Source organism: Hevea brasiliensis, chromosome 4, assembly GCF_030052815.1.
Source record: "Hevea brasiliensis isolate MT/VB/25A 57/8 chromosome 4, ASM3005281v1, whole genome shotgun sequence".
Lineage (NCBI taxonomy): Eukaryota > Viridiplantae > Streptophyta > Magnoliopsida > Malpighiales > Euphorbiaceae > Hevea > Hevea brasiliensis.
In genome coordinates, this window is record NC_079496.1 from 32,261,608 (window position 1) to 32,288,515 (window position 26,908).

Here is a 26,908-nt window from a genome sequence, read left to right on the forward strand (position 1 = left end):
TTGACCCTTTTTCTTTGGTCTTTCGGGCATGGTTTCTTCAGCAAAAATGTGCCATTATAAGCCTAGTTTCATGTCCAATTGGACAAACATCAATTGGACAAGCACAGCCCAAGTTATGGCAGTGCAAAGGGACTGAAATTTCAGTCCCTATGCTGCTGTCCATAGGGCAGTTTATACCTTCACCTTTCCATCCCATTTTTCAGTTCTAATTAGGGTCAACCTACCTAAAATGGTCACTAATTGACCATTAAAAAGTTCCCTAACCATTTCCTAAGCTAAGTCACAATTTCACCTACACAACCCTAATGTCCAAACTCATTACTCATACACTTTGATTAACATACTTACTTAAGTCTCCATGCATGTTTATACTTTAACCATGATTTCCAACCATTCTAAGCTTATCAAACAATCAACCTCAATCTCTCATAGGGCTGCCTAAATTCTTTAGTAGAGATACACATGGATTTGTTTCATTATTTCACAATTTTTCATTCATCACAAGCATAGATCATGGAACTAGTGAGTTTTAAACTTCATATATGCACTAACCTTGTTTGGGCAGAATTTCCAAAGCCCTAAACTCCAATTTCTTCCTTCTTCTAGGCTGCCAAGAGACCATGCAAGGTTCTAGAACAAACTTTAGTGAAGCTAGGTTATGATTTTAGGGTGAAACAAGGTGGGAATTTGAGCTTGCTTATTTGAACTTCAATGGAGGTTTCTAGGTGTGTTTTGGCTGGGTATGGAATGAGGAGGGGCTGCTGCAAATTTTGGTAAATTTAGTATTCATTTAGTCTTTTATTTAGTTAGTCAAAGGGTGGTTAAATTGTGATTGGTCCAAATAACCTTAATGACATCACCATGACGCCATAATTAAGCTTTTTTCCTCATTTTCTTTCCTTTTCTCCACTACTCATTTTCAATTTGATTTCTAGTAATGTTTATTCATATTTTATGTTATATTAATTATTTACTCAACTGGACAAGTCGGCCAAAAATCACATCGGAAGGCGAAATGACCAAAATGCCCTCCGTTTGGCTTAGCGGGTCAAAATCGTCATCTGATTGAAAAATTTTTCTAGGTATTTTCTTGGCATTCTAATGCCATGGGAACCTCAATTACCCTTCTCTGGAATCCCAAAAATTATTTTATAATTTTTCCCCCTGGTCTAGGGCTCCTCGTTGCGAGAACCGCAACTTCCCTCCGGTTACCCATCGCTTGGGCATCGGCTCGTTTCACTTGGTTGTATTTTATTTCTAAAATTTTTACTAAATTTTTCTTATTAATATTTGAGTTAATTATGGTTCCTGTCTTTAGTTTAAATATTTTTCCGGACATTCTAGTCATGGGACCACCGATCGCCGGATGGGATGTACTGAGTGGTTACCTGGAGGGTGTTACAACTCTTCCTCTAATTTAAATTTCGTCCTCGAAATTTACCTGATGCAAACAGTTGAGGAAACTGTTGCCTCATCGTCTCTTCACTTTCCCAAGTTGCCTCCTCGGTGTTGTGGTGCCTCCAAAGCACTTTCACCAATGGAATTTGCTTGTTCCTCAACTCTTTTACTTCCCGAGCCAGGATCCGTAGAGGTTCTTCTTCATATGTCAAATCCATTGTATTTCAATTTCTTCTCTGGAGATGACATGTGAAGGGTCCGAGCGATATCTTCGAGCATAGACACGTGGAACACATTGTGGATCTTGTCCACTCGTGGTAAAGCTAGCCTATAGGCCGCTGGACCCACACGTTCAATGACTTCATATGGGCCAATGAACCTAGGGCTTAACTTACCTTTCCTTCCAAACCTCAATACCTTCTTCCATGGTGACACCTTGAGAAACACTTTGTCGCCAACCACATATTCTATTTCTTTTCTCTTCAGGTCGGCATAAGATTTCTGTATGTCATATGCAACCTTCAAGTTTGCTTTGATTATTTTCACTTTTTCTCACTGTTTCACAGTGTCCGCCCTACCAGCTTGTCTTCGCCAATTCAGTCCAAAGACACCTGAGTTCTACATTTTCTCCCATACAGTGCTTCATATGGGGCCATTTGAATGATAGCTTGGTAGCTATTGTTGTATGCAAATTCTGCCAGTGGGAGGTATCTATCCCAGCTTCCCTCAAACTCAATGACACAACTCCTCAGCATATCCTCAAGGACCTGACAAGTATTTCACGTTATTGTTATCATTTCAATTCAATATTTGTATCAATTTCATGGGTTTCAATTATTTACTTGGATTACTCTTTCAGATTGCCCATCCGTCGAGGATGGAAAGGTCTTTGAAAGCGAGTTGTGTACCCAAGGATTCATGCAACTTCTTCCAAAATCTCGATGTAAACCTTGGGTCTCGATCAGATATGATGGAAAGTGGGATTCCATGCAGTCTAACTATCTCATTGATATACAATTCTGCTAACCTCTCTAGTGAGTAGTCACCCTAATCGCGTAAAGTGTCGACTTTGTCAATCTATCCACTATTACCCATGCTGCATCATGTTTCTTCTGGGTGAGAGGTAGACCACTTACAAAATCCATGGTGACCCGATCCCACTTCCATTCAGGTATGCGTATAGGCTGTAGCAAACCTGATGGAACTTGATGTTCTGCCTTGACTTGCTGACATGTCAAGCATCTAGTCACATAGTCAGCTATGTCTTTCTTCATACCAGGCCACCAATCAAGCTTGGTCATGATACATCTTTGTACTTCCTGGTGCATAGCATATACACCGGTGTGTGCCTCTTTCGAATCTGGCCTTCAATTCCCCATTATCCGTACACAGTCTTCCTTTGAAATACAGACACCCATCTGCCTTCGCCTCATAGTCAGTTGCTTTTCCTTCTGAGATCTTGCTCGTAATAGCCATTAACTTCTTATCTGCCTTTTGCCCATCTAATATCTGCTGTAGCAGGTTTGGCCTCACTTGCAACTCAGCCAAAATAGCTCCATCACAAACTAAAGATAGACGGGCATTCAATGATCTCAAGGCTGTCATGGATTTTCTGCTCAAGGCATCAGCAACTACATTTGCCTTCCCAGGATGGTAGTCAATTATACAGTTATAATCCTTTAGGAACTCAATCCATCGCCTTTGTCTAAGGTTGAGCTCCTTCTGGGTTGGCAAATATTTTAGGCTCTTGGGGGGCATGTAAATGTAGCACTTTTCACCATACAAGTAATGCCTCCATATCTTCAGTGCGAAGATAATTGCTGCAAGCTCTAGATCATGGGTAGGGTAGTTCTGTTCATGTGGCCTTAGCTGTCTGGAAGCATAGGCGATCACTTTCCCCTCTTGCATCAATACACACCCTAACCCATTATGTGAGGCATCACTGTAGACCACAAAGTCCTTTCCTGACCCTGGCTGTGTTAACACTGGTGCCTCTGTCAACATAGCCTTCAACTTCTCAAAACTTGTCTGGCACTTGTCATTCCAAATAATCGACATTCTTGTGTAACAACTTGGTCATTGGAGCAGCTATTAGGAAAATCCTTCACAAATCTTCTATAATACCCATAGCCCCAAGAAGCTTCGACCTCGCTTGTGTTTCGGGAGGCTTCCATTCCATCATCGCTTCGATTTTCTTGGGATCCACCCTAATCCCATCACCGACACTATGTGTCCAAGGAATGCAATCTCATCCAACCAAAAGTCACACTTGGACAACTTAGCATACAGACTCCTTTTCTCTCGTGGTTTGTAGAACAATCCTCAAATGCTCATCATGTTCTTCCTCGGTCTTGGAATACACCAAAATGTCATCAATAAAGACCACTACGAACCGATCTAAGTGTGGATGGAAGATACGGTTCATAAGGTCCATGAATGCCGAGTGCGTTTGTTAGGCCAAAGGGCATCACCGAAACTCATAATGCCCATACCGGGTCCTGAATGCGCCTTGGGCACATCTACATCTTTCACCCTCACCGATGATACCACGATCCGAGATCAATCTTAGAAAATACTCGCTTCCCTTCACCGATCAAACAGATCATCAATTCTAGGCAACGAATACTTGTTCTTCACAGTCACTTTATTCAACCGCCAGAATCAATACATAGCCTCAAAGTCCCATCCTTCTTCTTTACAACAAAGACCTTGGAGCTCCCCATGGTGACACATCGGGCGTATAAAGCCTTTATCTAGCAACTCTTGCAATCGAAGTTTTCAACTCCTCAATTCTGGGTGCCATCCTATAAGGAGCAATGGAAATGGGTGTCAGCATCTTGAGTGTCTCAATAGCAAATTCAACTTCTTTCTCGTGGCAAACCTGTAACTCTTCAGAAATACCTGGGAAGTCTCTCACTGTGGGTATGTCACTGTGTTTGGCTTAGCTCGCCTAGTATCCACCACATGTGCTAGGTAGGCTTCACACTTTTTCATCATTCTTCTTGCAATCGTGGTTGAGATGACATTGGACAAGAAATCATCCTTTCCCCACAATCGTGATCTCATTACCCTCTGAAGTTTTTATAGAAATTCTCTTCAAATTGCAATAAACTATTCCCAGATGACGAGACAACAACTCCATTCACAAAATCACGCCAAACTCATGGAAGGGCAACTCAATCAAGTCCGCCAAGAATTCATACCCTGAATCCTCAACGGCAACCTTTGTATACTTTTTCACCACTACACTGTGGCCTAATGGATTAGTGACCGTAATGTCTTGGTCACTTTCCCTACCAAGATCCCATTTCTACGGGTAGATTGATGCAGATGTATGAATGAGTGGATCCTGGATCCACCAATGCATGCACAGGAGTATTGTAGAGGGAGAACGTACCCCTGATGACGTCCGGGGCATCTTGCTCCTCCTGAGCTCTCAGGGCATAATTTCTGGCAGGTGGCCTGTTATCTGGCCTCTCTGCTGGCTCAGATGCAGGCCTCTGTGATGGTCCCACCGCTTCGGATTTACCAGACCTTCTACCCCTTGGTGGTGCAGGAGCAGGTCTGTCTGCTTGTGTCGGAGTAGCTGTAGTAGTTCTGCGTGGGCAGTTCCTCAACTGATGCTCTGTTGACCCACACCTCAAGCAGGCACCAGTCACTCTCCAACACTCCCCCTTATGCCATCTTTGACAGTGTGGACAGGCAGAAGATGCCGGGGCTGGTCCCCTGAACCCCATCCCTGGAGAGCTGCCCACTGATGGTGTGGACTGACCTCTCCTAGGGGTGAACTGTGGCCTGGGCCCCTGAGACTGACCCTGGCCCTGTGGCTGAGCTGAACTTTGTGCAGGAGGACCCTTGAACTTCTTCCCTGATGCAGGAGCTGAACTAGACTGACCCGGTCCCCTCTTCTGCTGTCTCTCTCTTCTAGTCCACTCACTAATTCTCACTTTTTCAACCTTTATGGCAGCTTCCACTAACTTGGTAAATTCTGTGATTCCCAAGGCAGTGAGCTGGATCTTGATGTTGTCATTTAGTCCCTCTTCAAATCTCTTACATCTTTCAGCTTCATTAGGGACTATTTCCCTTCCATAGCGGCTTAACCGAACAAACTCCTTCTCATACTCGGCCACTGACAACTGTCTCTGCCTCAGGTTAATGAATTCCCTTCTTCTCTCTTCCAGGTATACAGTACCCACATATTTCTTCTTGAACTCAGAGAGGAAGAAGTCCCAAGTTACAGCTTCGGGCTGCACTTCACTGGACACAGTGTCCCACCATCCGTAGGCATCGTCTTGTAACAAGGATATAGCAGCTTCTAAGTTCTGCTCTGGGGTGCAGTGGAGTTGTTTTAAGACTCTGCCCGTTCTGTTCAACCAATTCTCGGCTGCAACAGAGTCATCTTCTCTCTTGCCATAGAAATCCACTGCCCCAAATTTTCTTAGTCTCTCCAAGTGTGATTTCTGCTGTGGAGCTGGTGGTGGTGGTGGTCTTTGGTCGGCATTACTCCGGCCATTTGTCTAAAGAAATCGGCCATTTGTTGAAACATGGCCTGTGGAGGCTGAGCAGGTTCTGCTTGAGCTGGCGGAGCAGATTCTCTCATGCCCCCAGTCTCAGCTGCTGCAGGTGGAGCATGACTCTCCACTTCCTCCTCAACGGCTCTCTGAGATGAAGGGTCCATATCCTATTCAAAATAAGAAAGATAGACAGATCTGCGTTAGTGTCACCTCGACTCTTACAAATGCAATGCATGGTATGGACTCAATCTAGGCCCAGAAACGCCTAAACCGTGCTCTGATACCACTAAATGTGACACCCCTTACCCGTGTACAGTATACCCGAGTAAGTAATGCCACACGGTGTACCGGCACACTCTAATATTCCTCAATTAATTTATATCATACTTTTGCATATAATTTAATGAAATACAATTTATTTAAGCCATTTATCAAAAGTATTATTCATTTAAGGTTCCGAAAATTTTAAAGAAAATCCGGCGGAGTACCGGCTAAAAATGGAGAAAACCGTTCTTCGGAACCTGTTAAAAACACTTCCAATATTTTTATTCCATCATCTCAAACTCCCTTTATCCAAAATCTCAACAATATTTCTCAAACATCCATTATCAACACCAATCTCAATATCAAGATTTCAACATTTCAATTTCTATTTTCATTCATCATTCACATGTGATGTTCGCATATAGATCACAAGTAAACATTTACTTTTCCATTAACAATATAATTTTCATAATTTACATATACATCAATATACATTACAAAAGTTTAAATACATATGAAGAAAAATCAACATTTAGTTACAAAATGTCAAAATGACACCTAGTGTCCTACCAATGCACAGCAGAAGTTGAGGTGACACGGACACTGAGCAGATCTACAGGATGAACTCACCCGATGCGTGGTCTACTGGGCTCACGGTCGGGATCTCCAGTACCTACGCGTGGCAAAAGCAACGCGCTAAGCAATAATGCTTAGTGGTGCAATAATATAATAGAAGAAAATAGCAAGAAAATAAATGTGTATACAATGTGTATGCTTTCTTTGTTTGATCTTGGTATATTCATTAATTCATTAACTTTGTTCACTTTTATTCATTTGGTTGCCCCAAGTAACCTACACTAGACGACTGGACTGGATAACGGGTAAACTGGCGCTGGGTACCTAGTACCTCGGGCCGTCACACCATCGGTCACATATGCATCTCCCGGTGTGCAACAGAACAGCTAACAAGCTGTAAATAATATTCGGCACAAAGCCAAGTCTCAATACAAAGTCAGAATGGTTAAAAGCCATGAAATCACAGAATGGCATTTTTGCCATGTGCGATCGCTAACTGAACCCCTATTGGCATGCCAAACTATCCAAACCAATCTTGTTAGGTATACTAGGGCATTTGAAACTCTTAAATTCGTCAATTTGTGAATTTCAACTTTTTTGGTGTTACTATTCATCATTGGTCAACAAAAATGTTGACTTTTAGAATAAAAATGTGTACATCAACTTTGGCACTCCCAACATACCACATTTGGTGTTTAAAACTTGTTAGCATTAAGTGTTTTTGCCATTCCAAAGTGTAACTCAACACAAACAGATTTTTCAGTTTTGGTGAGTCAATTTCACTGTTCCATTGGACACTGTTACTGTTGGAATTTGAGGAAATGTAAAACATGAAAGTTGTTCCTTATTTTGTCTAGTTGAATTTCCTTTTTTGAATCACTCCATTTGGAGTTTTGTAGCTCCAGATATGGCTCAAAAACCCAAGCTGCTCGGATATGCAGTCTGCAGAATTTTACCATATCTACAGTGCATGAACAGTAACTTGAGTCACTTGGTTGAATGGGTTCTGGCCATAATTTGGGGTAGGTTCCTTCATGAAAGTTGTTTGTCTATGTCTTAACTTGTTGCTGTAAAAATTTCAGACCAATTGACCAAATCTACAGTGACTTATGGCCAAATGAACAGTTACTATTCATTTGGTCAAATTCTGCAGAGGCAGTTTCAGGGTTCCGGATTGTGGCTGAGTTTTGACCCTTTTTCTTTGGTCTTTCGGGCATGGTTTCTTCAGCAAAAATGTGCCATTATAAGCCTAGTTTCATGTCCAATTGGACAAACATCAATTGGACAAGCACAGCCCAAGTTATGGCAGTGCAAAGGGACTGAAATTTCAGTCCCTATGCTGCTGTCCATAGGGCAGTTTATACCTTCACCTTTCCATCCCATTTTTCAGTTCTAATTAGGGTCAACCTACCTAAAATGGTCACTAATTGACCATTAAAAAGTTCCCTAACCATTTCCTAAGCTAAGTCACAATTTCACCTACACAACCCTAATGTCCAAACTCATTACTCATACACTTTGATTAACATACTTACTTAAGTCTCCATGCATGTTTATTATACTTTAACCATGATTTCCAACCATTCTAAGCTTATCAAACAATCAACCTCAATCTCTCATAGGGCTGCCTAAATTCTTTAGTAGAGATACACATGGATTTGTTTCATTATTTCACAATTTTTCATTCATCACAAGCATAGATCATGGAACTAGTGAGTTTTAAACTTCATATATGCACTAACCTTGTTTGGGCAGAATTTCCAAAGCCCTAAACTCCAATTTCTTCCTTCTTCTAGGCTGCCAAGAGACCATGCAAGGTTCTAGAACAAACTTTAGTGAAGCTAGGTTATGATTTTAGGGTGAAACAAGGTGGGAATTTGAGCTTGCTTATTTGAACTTCAATGGAGGTTTCTAGGTGTGTTTCGGCTGGGTATGGAATGAGGAGGGGCTGCTGCAAATTTTGGTAAATTTAGTATTCATTTAGTCTTTTATTTAGTTAGTCAAAGGGTGGTTAAATTGTGATTGGTCCAAATAACCTTAATGACATCACCATGACGCCATAATTAAGCTTTTTTCCTCATTTTCTTTCCTTTTCTCCACTACTCATTTTCAATTTGATTTCTAGTAATGTTTATTCATATTTTATGTTATATTAATTATTTACTCAACTGGACAAGTCGGCCAAAAATCACATCGGAAGGCGAAATGACCAAAATGCCCTCCGTTTGGCTTAACGGGTCAAAATCGTCTGTACCGATTGAAAAATTTTTCTAGGTATTTTCTTGGCATTCTAATGCCATGGGAACCTCAATTACCCTTCTCTGGAATCCCAAAAATTATTTTATAATTTTTCCCCCTGGTCTAGGGCTCCTCGTTGCGAAGCAACTTCCCTCCTGATTACCCATCTCTTGGGCAGGCTCGTTTCACTTGGTTGTATTTTATTTCTAAAATTTTTACTAAATTTTTCTTATTTATATATGATTTAATTATTGTTCATATCTTTATTTTAAATATTTTTAGGACATTCTAGTGTCGGGATCGACACCGATGCGAATAGGATGTACGGAGTGGTTACCGGGAGGGTGTTACACTTTAACCTTATTATGGATTTTAATCTCGTCTATTCATCAGATTGAGAATCGTTGCTTTAATGGAAATTAATCATAAGATATCCTAGATCCTCTCTCAAGGCACCTAAGATGTGTTTCAACCAGGACCAAACCCTACTTTTGTTGATGATTAGTTCGAATAAAAATCCTTTAAAATCTATGATTAATTATGAAACTCCACGAAGGATTTCAGCCTATCTCTAGGTTAGATTTCCTAAGTTCAATATTCTGATTTTCTAACACTAACCTTCACCTTTCAGTCCTTCAATTAGTATCTTATGTCATGTCTAAGTGGGTACCAACACATAGCATGCATTAAGAACATAGAATATTAAATCAAAGAATAAAACTCAAATCCAATAAATAAAACTCAATATTGATCCATAATAACGATTACAAGCATTACTCTCCTAATTTCAGAATAAAGGAATTACTCAATCATGGTGAGTTTAACAAACATAATGAAAATAAAATGAAAGAATATAAAAAGTCCGCTTAAAGAAATAGAACAAAAGAACCGAAGAGGATTTTCTGCAGCTTTGGACTTATAACACTTCGGCTGAAGATTTCCCTTTTATGTTGATGCTCTCTTCTTCAAGACGGCTGTGAAGAATATGTATGTGAAAAGATGACAGAATCCCTCCTTTATGTTTTCTGCTGCTCCTATTTATGTTGAACGATCTAGGGTTAGGTTTTAGAGTCCCCAAGGCATTAGGAGGCTCTTATTTATGCAAAAACTAGAGCTGGAACCCTAATCAGGAAACTAATTATCGGATGATACATAACCCGTGTGTCACTACACGGCTTAGGGTCGTGTAACTTACTGGAGCTTGAATGGTTGCATCTTGTGTTGGAGTAGGAGTTTACATGGGCCTCAGGTAGTTACACGGGCCTGATTACACGACTTGTGTACTATTGCTCTTCCAGGAACTCTTCGAGCTTTGCCAGGCAGAATCTTACACAGGTCTCAGGGGATTACATGGGTCGTGTTACACGGCCTGTGTGACGCCCCTTACCCGTTTACTGTATAGCTGAGCAAGAAGTGCCACATTCAGTGCCAGAGCACCCTATCTTATTTTATCATATCTATTGTTAACTTTTAATATCATTTAAAAATAGTAATCCAAGTGTAGAATTTTTTTTTATTTTTTTTTATTTTTTTTATAACTAATTTATGTGGAGGCCCAGACAGAACCTCCCTATTTTATTAGCATCTGGCGGGTTCCACTAATCATCTGTTAACATATTCAGAGTCATCTCACACATTTCCATATCATATTCTCTTCTATCATATCATTCACAACTATTTATGAGATCTCAAAATGAAGTATCATCCATTGAATTCATATGGAAATTCATAGATAATAAATTACAAGTTTTCATTTCAATCTCAAAGTTTAATTACAAGTCCAAAATGAAATACATCATGACTAGATATAATGAATCAAAATACTAGTCTATACATGGGCCCTACGAAAATACAAAAGATTGGTGAGGTGACTCTGGTCGGTGGCAGATCTGGTCAAAGCTCTGTCAGGACACTACTGGTGCTGCTGCTGCGGCTACTCTGACTGGTCTCTAGTACCTACGCGATGGAAAACCAACGCGTTAAGCATAACACTTAGTAGTGCATAATTTATAATAACAAATACTAAAAAATTTAAATAATAACAGCAAATAATAACAGACTATAAGAGCTGGATATTATATGGGTTAGACAGCCATATGTTTACCTTGTATATATCTGTCAGGCACGAGGCCAGCTGTCGAGCACGAGACCCGCTGTCAGGCTTGTAAAGCCAGAAATAAAGTAGGCACAATGGCCAGTAAGTAGGCATATAGCATGTAGAACAATCATACCAGATATATATTGTCAGTTCATGATTTTCTTGGTAGGTAGTACTGCTATCTATAGTCCTTAATTGGTATACCAATTTATTCAAACTAAATAAATAAGTCTAGGTATACTATGGGCAATTAAATATTTTTAATTATTTTAGTACTATTCATTGTCACTATTTTTTAATACTATTCAGTAGTACCATTAATTTCATATTAACAGGACATTAGTCCCAATTTACATATTCATATCATTTTTAATATTTAATCAGCCTTATGAGTATTTTAATTATCATGTATAACATTTTTCCATGAACCTTTCTTTAGGTTTATTTTGATGTATTAAATTTATCTAGGGATTCGGCTAGGTTAAGATATCTATCTGATTACACTTCCTTCATAACAATTGCTCCTCTGTGTTTAAACTTGAATTTTAGTTTTTGAATCACTCAATTTGGGGTTATAGAACTCAAGTTATGATCAAAATACCATAACTGGTCCATTTGCCTCTAAGCTGTCCAGAATTGGCAATTCATGGTCAATAAATTTTGACTAGTCATTTGATCATTTTATGGTCATTTTTAGACTAGGTTCCTTCATAAGATTTGTTCCTCTATGTCTTAGGGACTCCCAGGTATAATTTCATAATTTTTCAAACTTGGTGTAGTGAGTTATGGTCAATGTATTGACCTGGACTCTTAATCTTATAAAGGCAATAGTCAAACTTCAGGGCAATATGTTTGACTCTCTTTTTAGGGTCTTTACACTTAGAATTTGGTAAAGATGTCTGGATCAATGTTGTAGCCCTAAATATCATGTTTCCAGATCATATTGGCACATATCAAATGGAATTTCCAAGTGGGAGTTATGGCCAAATGAACACATGGGTATCAAATGGCATTCTGGGTTCAACTTAACATTTCTAGATTTCAATTCCTAACTTTGGCTAATATTTTCCCTAGGATGCAATGGTTTCTGGAGCTTGGTCAAAACATAAAAATTGTTGTGCTATGTATTATAACACTTTTGGCACTAGTTTCACTCAATTTGCAACTTTGGAGACCAAATTATGGCATTTTTGCTAAATCTAGTCAAGCATACCAAAGGAACAGTGTTTTGGTCAATTTCTGGGTTGGCAGTTTTAGTGACCCAAATTGTGCTAATAATTTGACTTGGTTAAAGGCAAAACTGTGTCAAATGGTCTTCATGAAAAGTATATCCCTATGTCTAAGTTTTCAATTGATGTAAATTTTAGGTTATTTGGAAGAGTATAGAGAGAGTTATGACCAAATGAACACGTACTGTTCATTTGGTTATTTTCTGGGTTTCAGTGTTTAGTCATCCAGGTTTGGGCAGAGAATTGGTCATGATTTTGACAAAATTTAGGCATGGTCTCTACATGAAAAATGGGCTATTTTGAGTCTAATTTTGCCTTTAATTGGCCTCATACCAATTGGAGTCACACATTTTCAGTTATAATTCAATAAAGGGACTGGACTCATTAAGTCCCAACCTATAGAAAATCAAACTCTCCCAATATCTCAATTTCTCGAACTCCCTTACCTCAATTTGTATGCAATACACTTCCATAAGCCACAATCTCAACTCAATAGGTCAATTTCAAGCATTTACATAAGGTTCTCAATCATTTACACAAACCCTAGTTTTCAAAGTTTCAAATTTACACAAACACTACACAATCAAACTCCCAAACATTTCAACTCATCACACATTCTCATGGAACCATTTTTCATCACTTAAAAGCAACAAACCTCAAGTTCCATGGCTGCCAAAAATTCAAGGGTTCTTTCCTCAAGATTTTCTTTTTATTTCATTAACATTTTCACTTGATTTAGCATGATAGTCATGCTTAAAGAAGAGATTAAAAGTTTAAAGCACTAACCTTTGTGGTGACCCAACTTCAAGCTTCCTAAACTTCAACTTTTCTCCTCTTTATGGGTATCTATAGCTTCCTTAGGGTGTGGAGAGGATTTTTAATGAAGTGAGCTATGGGTTTTGATGGGTAGAAGCTTGGGAAATTAAGGTTGGAAGCTTGACAACAATGGAGGAAATGGGGAGGATGCAGCCGGCCCAAGAGAGAGAAGAGGGAGTGGGGAAGAAGATGGTTGACAAAAATTTGTCTTATGCTCTTATTTATATTTTTATTTTTATACTTTAATTTTTTTAAAATTTGTCATAAGCTTATTTTTCTTTTGCCTTTTCTTTTCTTTTCTTCTTCTTTTCTTTTCTTCTTAATTCAATTCATAATATTAATTTGTATTAATTATTTTTATTCTCTAAATTTTATTTTGACATTTAGGTCAAAATTCACCTTTGGGAGTGAAATGACAAAAATGCCCTTCATAAGCATATCGGGTCATTTTTATTATTTTTGTACAAATTTATAAATTCTCCAAATTTTAATTTATTTTCTCTAAAATTTTCTTATATTTTCTTAACATTTATTCCTTCAATTTATGCCGCTTTACTATAGTTTAGGTGTAGTTCCAGACATTCTGACTGTCCGAACAGACATTAGTTGCCGGAACAGTAGAATGTACGAACTACCTATAGTGAGGGCGTTACAATTCTTCCCCTCCAATAGAAATTTTGTCCTCAAAATTTACCTGATGTGAAGAGCTGAGGGAACTACTGCCTCATCATCTCCTCGCTCTCCCATATAGCTTCTTCTGTGTTGTGGTGTCTCCACAAGACTTTCACTAGTGGGATTCTCTTGTTTCTGAGTTCTTTCACTTCCCGTGCCAAGATTCTGACTCGTTCTTCTTCATATGTCAAATCAGGTTGCACAATTATCTCCTCTACTGAAATAACATGTGAAGGATCTGATCTGTATCTCCTGAGCATCGACACATGGAACACGTTGTGAATCTTGTCCAGCTCAGGTGGTAAAGCTAGCCTGTAGGCTACTGGACCCACACGCTCAATGACATCGTATGGACCAATACTCCTTATCCCTTGTAAGGCACAACAATTTCTCGTAGCATGTCTAATGAATTACCAAACTACACCTACCGATAACCCATTAGTTATGCTACAAGGGATTTTAAACAAATCATAGCTTTTTATCTTATCAATTCTTTGGTGATAACTTGCATGGGAATAGTTAAAATTCAATATAAACTTTCATTGGAAAAAATGATAGACTAAATATTGCAAAAGTTACGCTTTCATAAGTCTCAAAGTAAAATACAAAATAGTTACAAACTCAAAATGTGATAGCAATGCAATGCTTTTAAATACAAACTGCTCAATGTCCGTAAATCCATACATATAGGTATAAAATATATCAAAAGGAAATTACAGGGGTATACCTACGATATATAACCATAATCAAAACCAAAATGTTGCTTCCAAGTCTCTCACTCAGCAGCCATCTCTTTTCCCTTTCCTGCAATAGCATAAATAAGCTATCGTTGAGTATATCACTCAGTGGTGTACAACTAATAACTTTAAAACTTAAAATAAAGTAAAACTTCTCAAGGCATAATAAATCACATCCTTCTTAAGCATGAAAACATCACAATAGTTCTAAGTTCATAAGAGCCATTTATTGGAATAACATTTCAAATGAGAAATTACACTTTATAAATCACAATTCACAAAGCATTAGTGTTGCCAACATCAACACACAGTTTAGGCCATGACACAAAATTTCACGATCAGTGCCATGTTGTCCACCACGACAAAGCAATCTCAATCTCACTAACCGTTATTAATGAGGGAAGGGCTAGCTAGCTAATGAGTACTCATGTAGTCTTACTCCACTAACCGTTATTAATGGGAGACATAATCAATATCAATTATCAACCCCAAGTAGCCGTTATTACTGGAGAGTTTCGAAAGGGATTGTCATGCTAACTGTGGTTTCAAAACAATTTCCTAAAATTTTCTACTCAACAATCATATTTATACACCAATAAACACATTTAAATTCATCATAATATCCATATAAAGGTGGCAACACCCAAATTTCTTAAATGCAAGAGAAAAACTATATTTTAGTCAAAGTAAACTTGTTCAAAGAAAACTCATTCAAATAAACACATTCCAAACAATTTACAAGTTTAAAAACGAAGAAAAGGTTAGTTGTGCACAAACCTTCAATAATTCTCCTACCTTGTTACCTACTTCTCCTTGTCCGTTCCAACTTCTTTTTCTACTGAAAATACAAAAATAGAATACCTCAATACTAATCTCAATTGCTGCCAAGAACTCATTACATGAATGTCTAATGTATCCCAAGTTAGCTTTGCAAATTTTTGAGAGTTTTGGTTTTTGGACAGCTTGGTGTCCTAATCTTTGAACCCAATTTTTACCTAGTTTCGATAATAATTTGATGAGGTGTTCTTCATGAAAATTGTTCATCTGGGTCTTAACTTTATTTTCCTTTTTGAATTGCCTAATCTAGAGCTGTGTAGCTAAAGTTATGATTAAAACACAGTTACTGTTTATGTTACTGTTCACCCTGCAGTTTTAGTTCTAGCAGATTTAACGATCTAAATTCGTTCAGCAATTTGATCAAGTTAGGTCCATAATTTGGTCTAATGTTTTTCATACAAAATGTTCTACTATGTCTTAGGTTTCCATCGGTTCAAAAATCGCCTAAATCAAAGTTTTCTAGAGAGAGTTATGGCCATGAAAAATTTTCTGTTCATATGGTAAATCTGTAGATTTCTAGATTTCTGCAGATTTGGTAATTCAAATTTGCTTAGCAATTTGATTGGGTTAAGTTCATAATTTGGCCTTAAGTTATTTATATTAAATGTTCTACTATGTTTTAAGTTTCTATCGGTTCAAGAATCACCTAAATCGGAGTTTTCTAGAGAGAGTTATAGCCTTGTAAAGTTTATTGTTCATTTGGTCAATTTTAGGTGCCCAGATTCTGGCAGATTCAGTAACCCGAATTCGGTCCACAATTTGATTGAGTTAAGTTCATAATTTGGCCTAATATTCTTCATATGAAATGTTCTACTATATCTTAGGTTTACATCAGTTTAAGAATCACCTAAATTAGAGTTTTCTAGAGAGAGTTATGGCTGTTTAAACTTTACTGTTCACGTGCCTAATTCTGCAGGTTCCAGAATTTTATCTCCCATTTCAAGGCTCATTTTGGGTAGCTTAAGATCATTTTCGGGGCATGGTATCTTCACAAAAATTCTAGCCCTACGTCTTAAGTTTTGTTTTCAATTGGTTTCACACCAATAGGAGTTGTGTAGCTCAATTTATAGGCTGTCAAACACACTGAACTCAGTGTGTAAATTCTGCCCTAGGTTTAAATTTTCATTTCTTCAATTATTCCCACTAACCAACCTCAATTCATATTTAATTCACCCAAAATGACTATAATTTAGCATTGACACATCAATGGCACTTCCTAACACAAACTCCACAATTTTCAAACATCAAAGTTTGCAATTTTCCCTAATCCTACCATTTCATTACTTTCGTTCATCAACCCAATGTCAATTCAAACTAAATAAACCTCAAATGACCATAATTTAACACTACACACACCAATTTGACTCTCTAGCACCAAAACCTAATTTTCCCATGAACCCTAATCTTTCATAATTCAATTTATGCAATCCCATGAAATCTTACTACTCCCAATCATACATAATACTTCAATTTAACTTAGATTTATCATCAATTTAACTAAAATATATCAAAACCCTAATTTTCCCTAAGTTGGCCAAAACCCTAGTTTAGATTTCCATACATGTTTCCTTTTAATTTCTCATGTTATTTCATCACAGTAAAACTTGATTTAAAGCATACTTGGTAGATGAAGTATGAAAGAGAGAGCTTACCTCACTTGATGATTTTTCCCACTTCTAATCTCTTCCAAATCTTGTTCTTCTTCTAATCTCTTGTTTCTCCTTGCTTTTAATCTCTAAATCAAAGATTAATTTGATGTTCTCTACCAATTAGGTGGAAAACCCATAGAGGAAAAGTGGGGAGATCATGGGTTGGGAGAGATTGTGAGTGGAAGAGTGAAGAAAGATGAAATAAAAGAGAGGGAGAGGAGGTGTGTGGGGGGGCAACTAAATGAGGGAGGGAGGAAGATGGCTTCCTTTTATACTTATCTCAATTTTTTTATTTATTTAATTAATTTTAATTGAGCTGTCCAAAGCTCATTGGTCCTAAAATTTTAATTGGGTCAAAATAGACTTAAAATTCTAGATTTTTGTTTCTTTTATTTTCCTTTCACTTTATACTTGAATTCTTTTCCTAAAAAAAAATTATTCCATAATTCAATTCATTAATTTCACTTAAATTAATTAACATTTTGGTCAAAAGTCAACTCTTGAGGTGAATTGACCAGAATGCCCCTCATCGGGTAATAATCCCTCTTTTTCATAATAACCGTTAAATCCTTAGGCCTTTGGTTCACTTGAATTTTTATTGTGTCTATCTCAATTAATTTTGCATTTATTTTTAGTCCTTAAGATATTCTTTAAATAGTACTAGTCACAGACTAAAAATGATACTATTCATAACTCGGAGGTTCAGGGTGTTACAGATCTGGTCAAAGCTCTTTTAGGACACTACTAGTGCTACTGCTGCAGCTGCTCAGACTGGTTTCCAGTACCTACGTGATGAAAAACTAACGCGCTAAGCATAACGCTTAGTGGTGCATAATTTATAATAACAAATACTAAATAATTTAAATAATAATAGAAAATTCATAATTTCTGTGTCTTTTACATTTTTATTGAACTTTGGAAACAATAAAAATTATTAGGATCTTTTCTATTTACTTAATTTGTATTCAATATTAATTAATCATTATCAATGCCCAAGAAACCTATAACAGACTATAAGAGCTGGATACATGGGAGTATACGGGTTATACAGCCATATGTCTACCTTGTATACATCTGTCAGGCACGAGGCCAGCTGTCGGGCACGAGACCCGCTGTTAGGCTTGTAAAGCCAGAAATAAAGTAGGCACAATAGCCTATGGAATAATCATACCAGACATATATTGTCAATTCATGATTTTCTCGGTAGGCAGTACTGCTATCTGTAGTCCCTAATTAGTATACCAATTTATCCAAACTAAATAAAAAAGTCTAGGTATACTATGGGCAATTAAACATTTTTAATCATTTTAGTACTATTCACTATCACTATTTTCTAGTACTATTCAGTGGTACCATTAATTTCATATTAATAGGACATTAGTCCCAATTTACATATTCATATCATTTTTAATATTTAATCAGCCTTATGAGTATTTTAATTATCATGTATAGCATTTTTCCATGAACCTTTCTTTTAGGTTCATTTTGATGCATTAACTTTATCTAGGGATTCGGCTAGGTTAGGATGTCTATCTGATCACACTTCCTTCATAACAATTGCTTCTCTATGCAACAAACCTCAAGTTCCATGGCTGCCGAAAATTCAAGGGTTCTTTCCTCAAGATTTTCTTTTTATTTCATGCACATTTTCACTTAATTTAGCATGATAGTCATGCTTAAAGAAGAGATTAAAAGTTTAAAGCACTAACCTTTGTGGTGACCCAACTTCAAGCTTCCTAAACTTCAACTTTTCTCCTCTTTATGGGTATCTATACCTTCCTTAGGGTGTGGGGAGAATTTTTAATGAAGTGAGCTATGGGTTTTGATGGATAGAAGCTTGGGAAATCAAGCTTGGAAGCTTGATAACAATAGAGGAAATGGGGAGGATGCAGCCAACCAAAGTGAGATAAGAGGGAGTGGGGAAGAAGATGGTTGGTAGAAATTTGTCGTATGTGCTTATTATATTTTTATTTTTGTACTTTAATTTTTTAAAATTTGTCATAAGCTTATTTTTCTTTTTCCTTTTCTTTTCTTTTGTTCTTCTTTTCTTTTCTTCCTAATTCAATTCAGAATATTAATTTGTGTTAATTATTTTTATTCTCTAAATTTTATTTTGACATTTAGGTCAAAATTCACCTCTGAGAGTGAAATGATCAAAATGCCCTTCATAATGCATATCGGGTCATTTTTATTATTTTTGTACATAAATTCTCTAAATTTTAATTTATTTTCTCAAAATTTTTCCTATATTTTCTTAACATTTGTTCCTTCAATTTATGCCTCTTCACTATAGTTTAAGTATAGCTCTAGACATTCTGATTGTTTGAACAGACATTAGTCGCCAGAATCGTAGAATGTATTGACTACCTATGGTGAGAGTGTTACAGCCCGTGTACTGTGTTTCTTCTCTGACTTCTTTGGTTTTCTCCTTGCAGAAGGTCACAAGGGTCTGTGGTTGTGGTTACACGACCCGTGTACTTTGTATTAGCAATAATCTTCTTTCCTTGAGTCTTTCCAAGCCTCCTTCTTTACTCTTATGCCTTGGAACTTCTTCAAAACACCTGGAAACATGCAGAAAATATAGAATTTAGTACAGGGTGATGAATTTTGCAAATGTTAATGAATTTAGAGATTATACATGAAATTATCTATCTAAATGCTATGAAACACTGTACAAAAGTGCTTAAAAACATCTATATAATACAAGTGTATCAAATACTCCCAAACTCAAACTTTTACTTGTCGTCAAGCAAATCAAAACCTTTTTAGAACACATTTTAGGGGATAGCCCAAAAATATAACCATAAATTCAATATGCATATAATTGAGCTCCTTCAACCTTCATACCAACTACCCTCTTTCAAGGCATAAAGGTTTCAATAGCTATCTGCTTAAAACCTCATCCCCTTTCATGGTGTTTCAACTAATTGCTCCTCTATGCAAGGTTATTAATAAGTCACAAATAACCTGTTTTATCAGGATAGACTTAAGAAACACTTACTTCCCTCAAATTTTGCCTTTATTATGGAAATTGCTGAGATTGATTTAATTCCAACTCCATAGGCACATCCCAATTTCCTATCTCCACTAATGTAGCATATACTTTCAAAAGATCAAAAGGTCTTTAGAAAGGTTGTAATGGGGTTAAGGGATAATGGTTTGGTTACTAATAAAGGGTTTTAAGGAATGTAAATATGAGGATAGCTTTTGTGCACAAAGTTCTAAGTATACGAAGTTTACTCTATTGATTTTGCATGGGGAAGAAGGGTTTTTTATAGTGCCAAGCATACTGCCATGATATTTGTTTTTGGGACCCTTTTTTTTATGTCCCTTTTGTTCTCTCCCCCAAACTCATTGCTTTTGTTGGGTTGGAAAGAAAAAATTTTCCTTGATTTTAATTACACACTTGTGTTAGTAGTATGCTCTAGAGCATATCATTTAGTATGTATCTTGTACATAATTTATTAATAAAAAGGTAAATACACTTTTCCATTTACATAATGTATTTATGTATAATAGAAAAAGTCCATTGATATTTTGTTAAAAATTCTATTCTTAAGTTGTTAAGAATATGAGTGATAGTATTTCTAGCACAAAGTATCATAAATTGGTTCACAATCGAGGATACTTTACAATAAGGACATGACTTATCCAAGAAGATTGTAATCATGTTTGTTCCCAAGTTATTTATATGAGATATAAATAAGATGGAATGGTAAGTCTCATGTCATATAACAAACATGATAGACACTTATGCATGATAAGTAGGCCGAACTAGTGACACTTGTGACAAGCATGTGGAGTTTACTCTTGTCAATGCATTGTCATAAATCATATCAGTGCATATAATCTTTAGACTTGAGATAGCACAGTTATCTTGTATATAGGTAGTTTGAGTTTGATACTGCTTTCATACTTGTACCGTGTATGGGTATATGGGCATGTGTTGGCTCCTACCAGTTATATATGGAGATAGGTGTTGATCAAGATGGAATTTGTTACCCTAAGTAAATAGGGATAAAATCCTATGTTCATTTAATTGTTCTTGATGTTTTAAGTTCCTGACCAGGACGGACAAATTTAATCAGAAAAGAGTTTCTGATGAGAAAATCTTTTTAATCAAGAACTAGAATTAAAAGAGAACATAATATTCATAGCAAATGGAGTTTGACATAAACCATGACTCCAGCTCGAATTGGGATTTTGTAACAGAGAGATTCTAGTGCATGGTAACATATGATTATAGGTTCATTTAAGGTATTCCTTATTACTAATTGGGTGGCCATGGCATGCTATGCTAGGTATTAACCATGGTCTACGAGATGCCTAAAATGACTTAGAGAAATCATTTATGGTAAGAAAGAGTTCTGATGATATTAAGAGTTAATATTATATCTCATTGCCAATTAGTGATGAGCCTAGTCAGTCACACACATACACAAGTAATCACCAAGTTAAATGTGATTTAATTAATTAGTTAAAGAGTTTAATTGATTAATTAAATAGGTTTGGTTTGTAATTAGATTGCAAAGTCCCTAGCATGGCTTGAAACCAAATCTAGGTTATTGGATGTATAGTATAAGTTAAATTTATATTTAAAGTGTTTAAATATAAATTTAATTATGAGAAATTAATTAATAGAGATTAATTAATTAATTTATATTTGATATAAATTGATTAGAAGAGGAGAAATAATTATTTTGAGTTGAGACCTCAAAATTACAACACAAAGGTAATTTGGTCATTTCACAGGGTGACCTGTGGCACCATGAGATGGTAACACATGGCATCATGGTTTGTCATTTGTCTTCCTATCATGCATGATGATCAAAGTTAAGATTAAACCTAGCTTTGACACTTGGCCTAATGTGATTAGGTTAATTAAAATTAAGATGCAATCAGAAGATGACATGGGGCAAGGGTTTTAAGTGATGACCAAATTATAAAAGGGAAAGAATGAAAGAATAAAAACATATTCTAATTTTTCTAAAGAGGTGTCACCACCTATGAAGCTATCCTCTTCTTCTTCTCTCATCAATTCAAAGAGAATTGCCCATATTCTCTTGAATTAAAATTGCTAAAAATTATTTCTAGTGTCCTTTATACATCTACAACCTCTCTGAAGGCAAATCCCTAATTTCTAATTGGTTGGCAAGGCTTGAGAAGCTATTCAAGGGGCTGCCATTAGTGATCTTGGTGTGGAAAAGCTAGAGGGATAACATTTGGGGTCGTAGGTGCTTCACAAAGGTACCAATCACATCTACAGTGCATCAAAAGGTTAGTGCACATATTCTTGTTGTGACACCCCTTACCCGTGTACAGTATACTCGAGGAAGTAATGCCACACGGTGTACCGGCACACTCTAATATTCCTCAATTAATTTATATCATGCTTTTGCATATAATTTATGAAATACAATTTATTTAAACCATTTATCAAAAGTATCATTCATTTAAGGTTCCGAAAATTTTAAAGAAAATCCGGCGGAGTACCGGCTAAAAATGGAGAAAACCATTCTTTGGAACCTGTTAAAAACACTTCCAATATTTTTATTCCATCATCTCAAACTCCAATATCCAAAATCTCAACAATATTTCTCAATAGCAAATTCTCAATAATCTTGAGGAACACCTTATCGCCATGGTGACACCTTGAGGAACACCTTATCGCCAACCTCAATACTTTACCTTTCCTTCCAAACCTCAATACTTTCTTCCATGGTGACACCTTGAGGAACACCTTATCGCCAACCACATATTCTATTTCTTTTCTCTTCAGGTCGGCATAAGATTTCTGTCTGTCTGAGGTAACCTTCAAGTTGGCTTTAACTGATTTCACCTTTTCCTCAGCCTGTTTCACCGTGTCCGCCCTACCGCTTGTCTTCGCCCAATTCACCCAAAGACACCTGAGTTCTACATTTTCTCCCATACAGCGCTTCATACGGGGCCATTTGGATACTAGCTTGGTAGCTATTGTTGTATGCAAATTCGCGATGGGAGGTATCTATCCCAACTTCCTCAAACTCAATGACACAACTCCTCAAAGATATCCTCAAGGACGACAAGTATTTCACGTTATTGTTATCATTTCAATTCAATATTTGTATCAATTTCATTGGTTTCAATTATTTACCGGATTACTCTTTTCGCATTGCCCATCCGTCTCGAGGATGGAAAGTCATCTTGAAATGGAGTTGTGTACCCAAGGATTCATGCAACTTCTTCCAAAATCTCAATGTAAATCTTGGGTCTCGATCAGATATGATGGAAAGTGGAATTCCATGCAGTCTAACTATCTCACTAATATATAATTCTGCTAACCTCTCTAGTGAGTAGTCACCCTAATCGCAGAAAGTGTCTTGACTTTGTCAATCTATCAACTATCACCCATGCTGCATCATGTTTCTTCTGGGTGAGAGGTAGACCACTTACAAAATCCATGGTGACCCGATCCCATTTCCATTCAGGTATGCGTATAGGCTGTAGCAAACCTGATGGAACTTGGTGTTCGCTTGACTTGCCGACATGTCAAGCATTTAGTCACATAGTCACTATGTCCCTCTTCATACTGTGCCACCAATATCAAGCTTGGATCATGATACATCTTTGTACTTCCTGGGTGCATAGCATATACACTGGTGTGTGCCTCTTTTAGAATACTGGCTTTCAATTCCCCATTATCTGGTACACACAGTCTTCCTTTGTAATACAGACACCCATCTGCTTTCACCTCATAGTCAGTTGTTTTTCCCTCTGGGATTTTGCTCATAATAGCCATTAACTTTTCATCTGCCTTTTGCCCATCTAAAATCTGCTGTAGCAGGTTTGGCCTCACTTGCAACTCAGCCAAAATAGCTCCATCTTGAACCAAAGTTAGACGGGCATTCAATGATCTCAAAGCTATCATGGATTTTCTGCTCAAGGCATCAGCAACCACATTTGCCTTCCCAGGATGGTAGTCAATTACACAGTCATAATCCTTTAGGAACTCAATCCATCGCCTCTGTCTAAGGTTGAGCTCCTTCTGGGTTGGCAAATATTTCAGGCTCTTGTGGTCTGTGTAAATGTAGCACTTTTCACCATACAAGTAATGCCTCCATATCTTCAGTGCGAAGATAATTGCTGCAATCTCTAGATCATGGGTAGGGTAGTTCTATTCATGTGGCCTTAACTGCCTGGAAGCATAGGCGATCACTTTCCCCTCTTGCATCAATACACACCCTAACCCATTATGAGAGGCATCACTGTAGACCACAAAGTCCTTTCCTGACACTGGCTGTGTTAACACTGGTGCCTCTGTCAACATAGCCTTCAACTTCTCAAAACTGGTCTGACACTTGTCATTCCAGTCAAATCTGACATTCTTGTGTAACAACTTGGTCATTGGAGCAGCTATTAGGGAAAATCCCTTCACAAATCTTCTGTAATACCCAGCTAGCCCTAAGAAGCTTCTGACCTCGGTTGTATTCCTGGGAGGCTTCCATTCCATTACCGCTTCTATTTTCTTGGGATCCACCCTAATCCCATCAGCTGACACTATGTGTCCAAGGAATGTAATCTCATTCAGCCAAAAGTCACACTTGGACAACTTAGCATACAGCTTCTTTTCCCGCAGGGTTTGCAGAACAATCCTCAAATGTTCATCATGTTCTTCCTCGGTCTTGGAGTACACGAATGTCATCAATAAAAACCACTACGAACCGATCTAGGTATGGATGGAAGATACGGTTCATAAGGTCCATGAACGCCGGTGCATTTGTTAGGCCAAAGGGCATCACCGTAAACTCATAATGCCCATACCGCTCCTGAATGCGCCTTGGGCACATCTACATCTTTCACCCTCAATCGATGATACCTCGATGCGAGATCAATCTTAGAAAATACTCCTGCTCCCTTCAACCGATCAAACAGATCATCAATTCTAGGCAACGGATATTTGTTCTTCATACCACTTTATTCAATCGCCAGAATCAATGCATAGCCTCAAAGTCCCATCCTTCTTTTTCACAAACAAAGACCGAGCTCCCCATGGTGACACATCAGCGTATAAACCCCTTATCAAGCAACTCTTGCAACCGAAGTTTTCAACTCCTCAATTCGATGGGTGCCATCCTATAAGGAGCAATGGAAATGGGTGTCAGATCTGGCAGTTGTCTCAATAGCAAATTCGACTTCCTTTCTCGTGGCAAACTGTGCAACTCTTCAGAAATACTTAGGAAGTCTCTCACTGTGGGTATGTCACTCAAGTTTGGCTTAGCTCGCCTAGTATCCACCACATGTGCTAGGTAGGCTTCACAAATTTTCTCATCATTCTTCTTGCAATCGTGGTGAGATGATATTGGACAAGAAATCATCCTTTCCCCACAATCGTGATCTCATTACCTCGGGGTTTTCAAAGAAATTCTCTTCAATTTGCAATCAACTATTGCCTGATGACGTGACAACCAGTCCATTCCCAAAATCACATCAAACTCATGGAAAGGCAACTCAATCAAGTCTGCCAAGAATTCATACCCTTGAATCCTTAACGGGCAACCTTTGTATACCTTATTCACCACTACACTATGGCCCAATGGATTAGTGACCAGAATGTCTTGGTCACTCTCCCCTACTAGTATCCCCCTTTCTACAGGTAAGTTGATGCAAATGTAGGAATGAGTGGATCCTGGATCCACCAATGCATGCACAGGTGTAGTGTAGAGGGAGAACGCACTCGATGACGTCCGGCATCTTGCTCCTCCCGAGCTCGTGGCATAATTTCTTGCTGGTGGTCTGCTGTCAGGCCTCTCTGCTGGCTCAGATGCAGGCCTCTGTGATGGTCCAACAACCTTAGATTTACCAAATTTTCTACCTCTCTGTGGTGCAGGAGCAGGTCTGTCTGCTTGTGTTGGAGCAGTTGTAGTGGTTCTGCGTGGACAATTTCTCAGCTGATGCTCTGTCGACCCACATCTCAAGCAAGCACCAGTCACTCTCCAACACTCCCCCTTATGCCATTTTTGACAAAGGTGGACATGCGTAAGATGTTGGGGCTGGTCCCCTGCACCCCATCCCTGGAGAGCTGCCCACTGATGGTGTGGACTGACCTCGCCTAGGGGTGAATCGTGGCTGGGCCCCGAGATCGACCACGCCCCGTGGTCGACCCAACTCTGTGCAGGAGGACCCTTAAACTTCTTCCCAAATCCAGGAGCGGAACTAGACTGACCTGGTCCCCTCTTCTACTGTCTATCCCTTCTGGTCTGTTCACTAATTCTTACTTTTTCCACCTTTATTGCAGCTTCCACTAACTTGGTAAATTCTGTGATTCCCAAGGCAGTGAGCTAGATCTTGATGTTGTCATTTAGTCCCTCTTCAAATCTCTTGCATCTTTCAGCTTCATTTGGGACTATCTCCCTTCCATAGCGGCTTAATCGGACGAATTCTTCCTCATACTCAGCCACTGACAATTGTCTCTGCCTCAGGTTAATAAATTCTCTTCTTCTCTCTTCCAGGTATACAGTACCCACATATTTCTTCTTGAACTCAGAGAGAAAGAAGTCCCAAGTTACAGCTTCTGGTTGCACTTCACTGGACACGGTGTCCCACCACTCATATGCATCATCTTGCAGTAAAGAGATGGCAGCTTTCCGTGTTTTGCTCGAGTGCAAGTGGAGTTGTTTTAGTACTCTGCCTGTTCTGTTCAACCAATTCTCGGCTGCAACAGAGTCATCTTCTCTCTTGCCATAGAAGTCCACAGCTCCAAACTTCCTTAGCCTTTTCAGGTGTGATTTCTGCTGTGGAGCTGGTGGTGGTGGTGGTGGCGGTGCTGGCATTACCCCGGCCATTTGTCTAAAGAAGTCGGCCATTTGTTGAAACATGGCCTGTGGAGGCCGAAAGGTGCTCG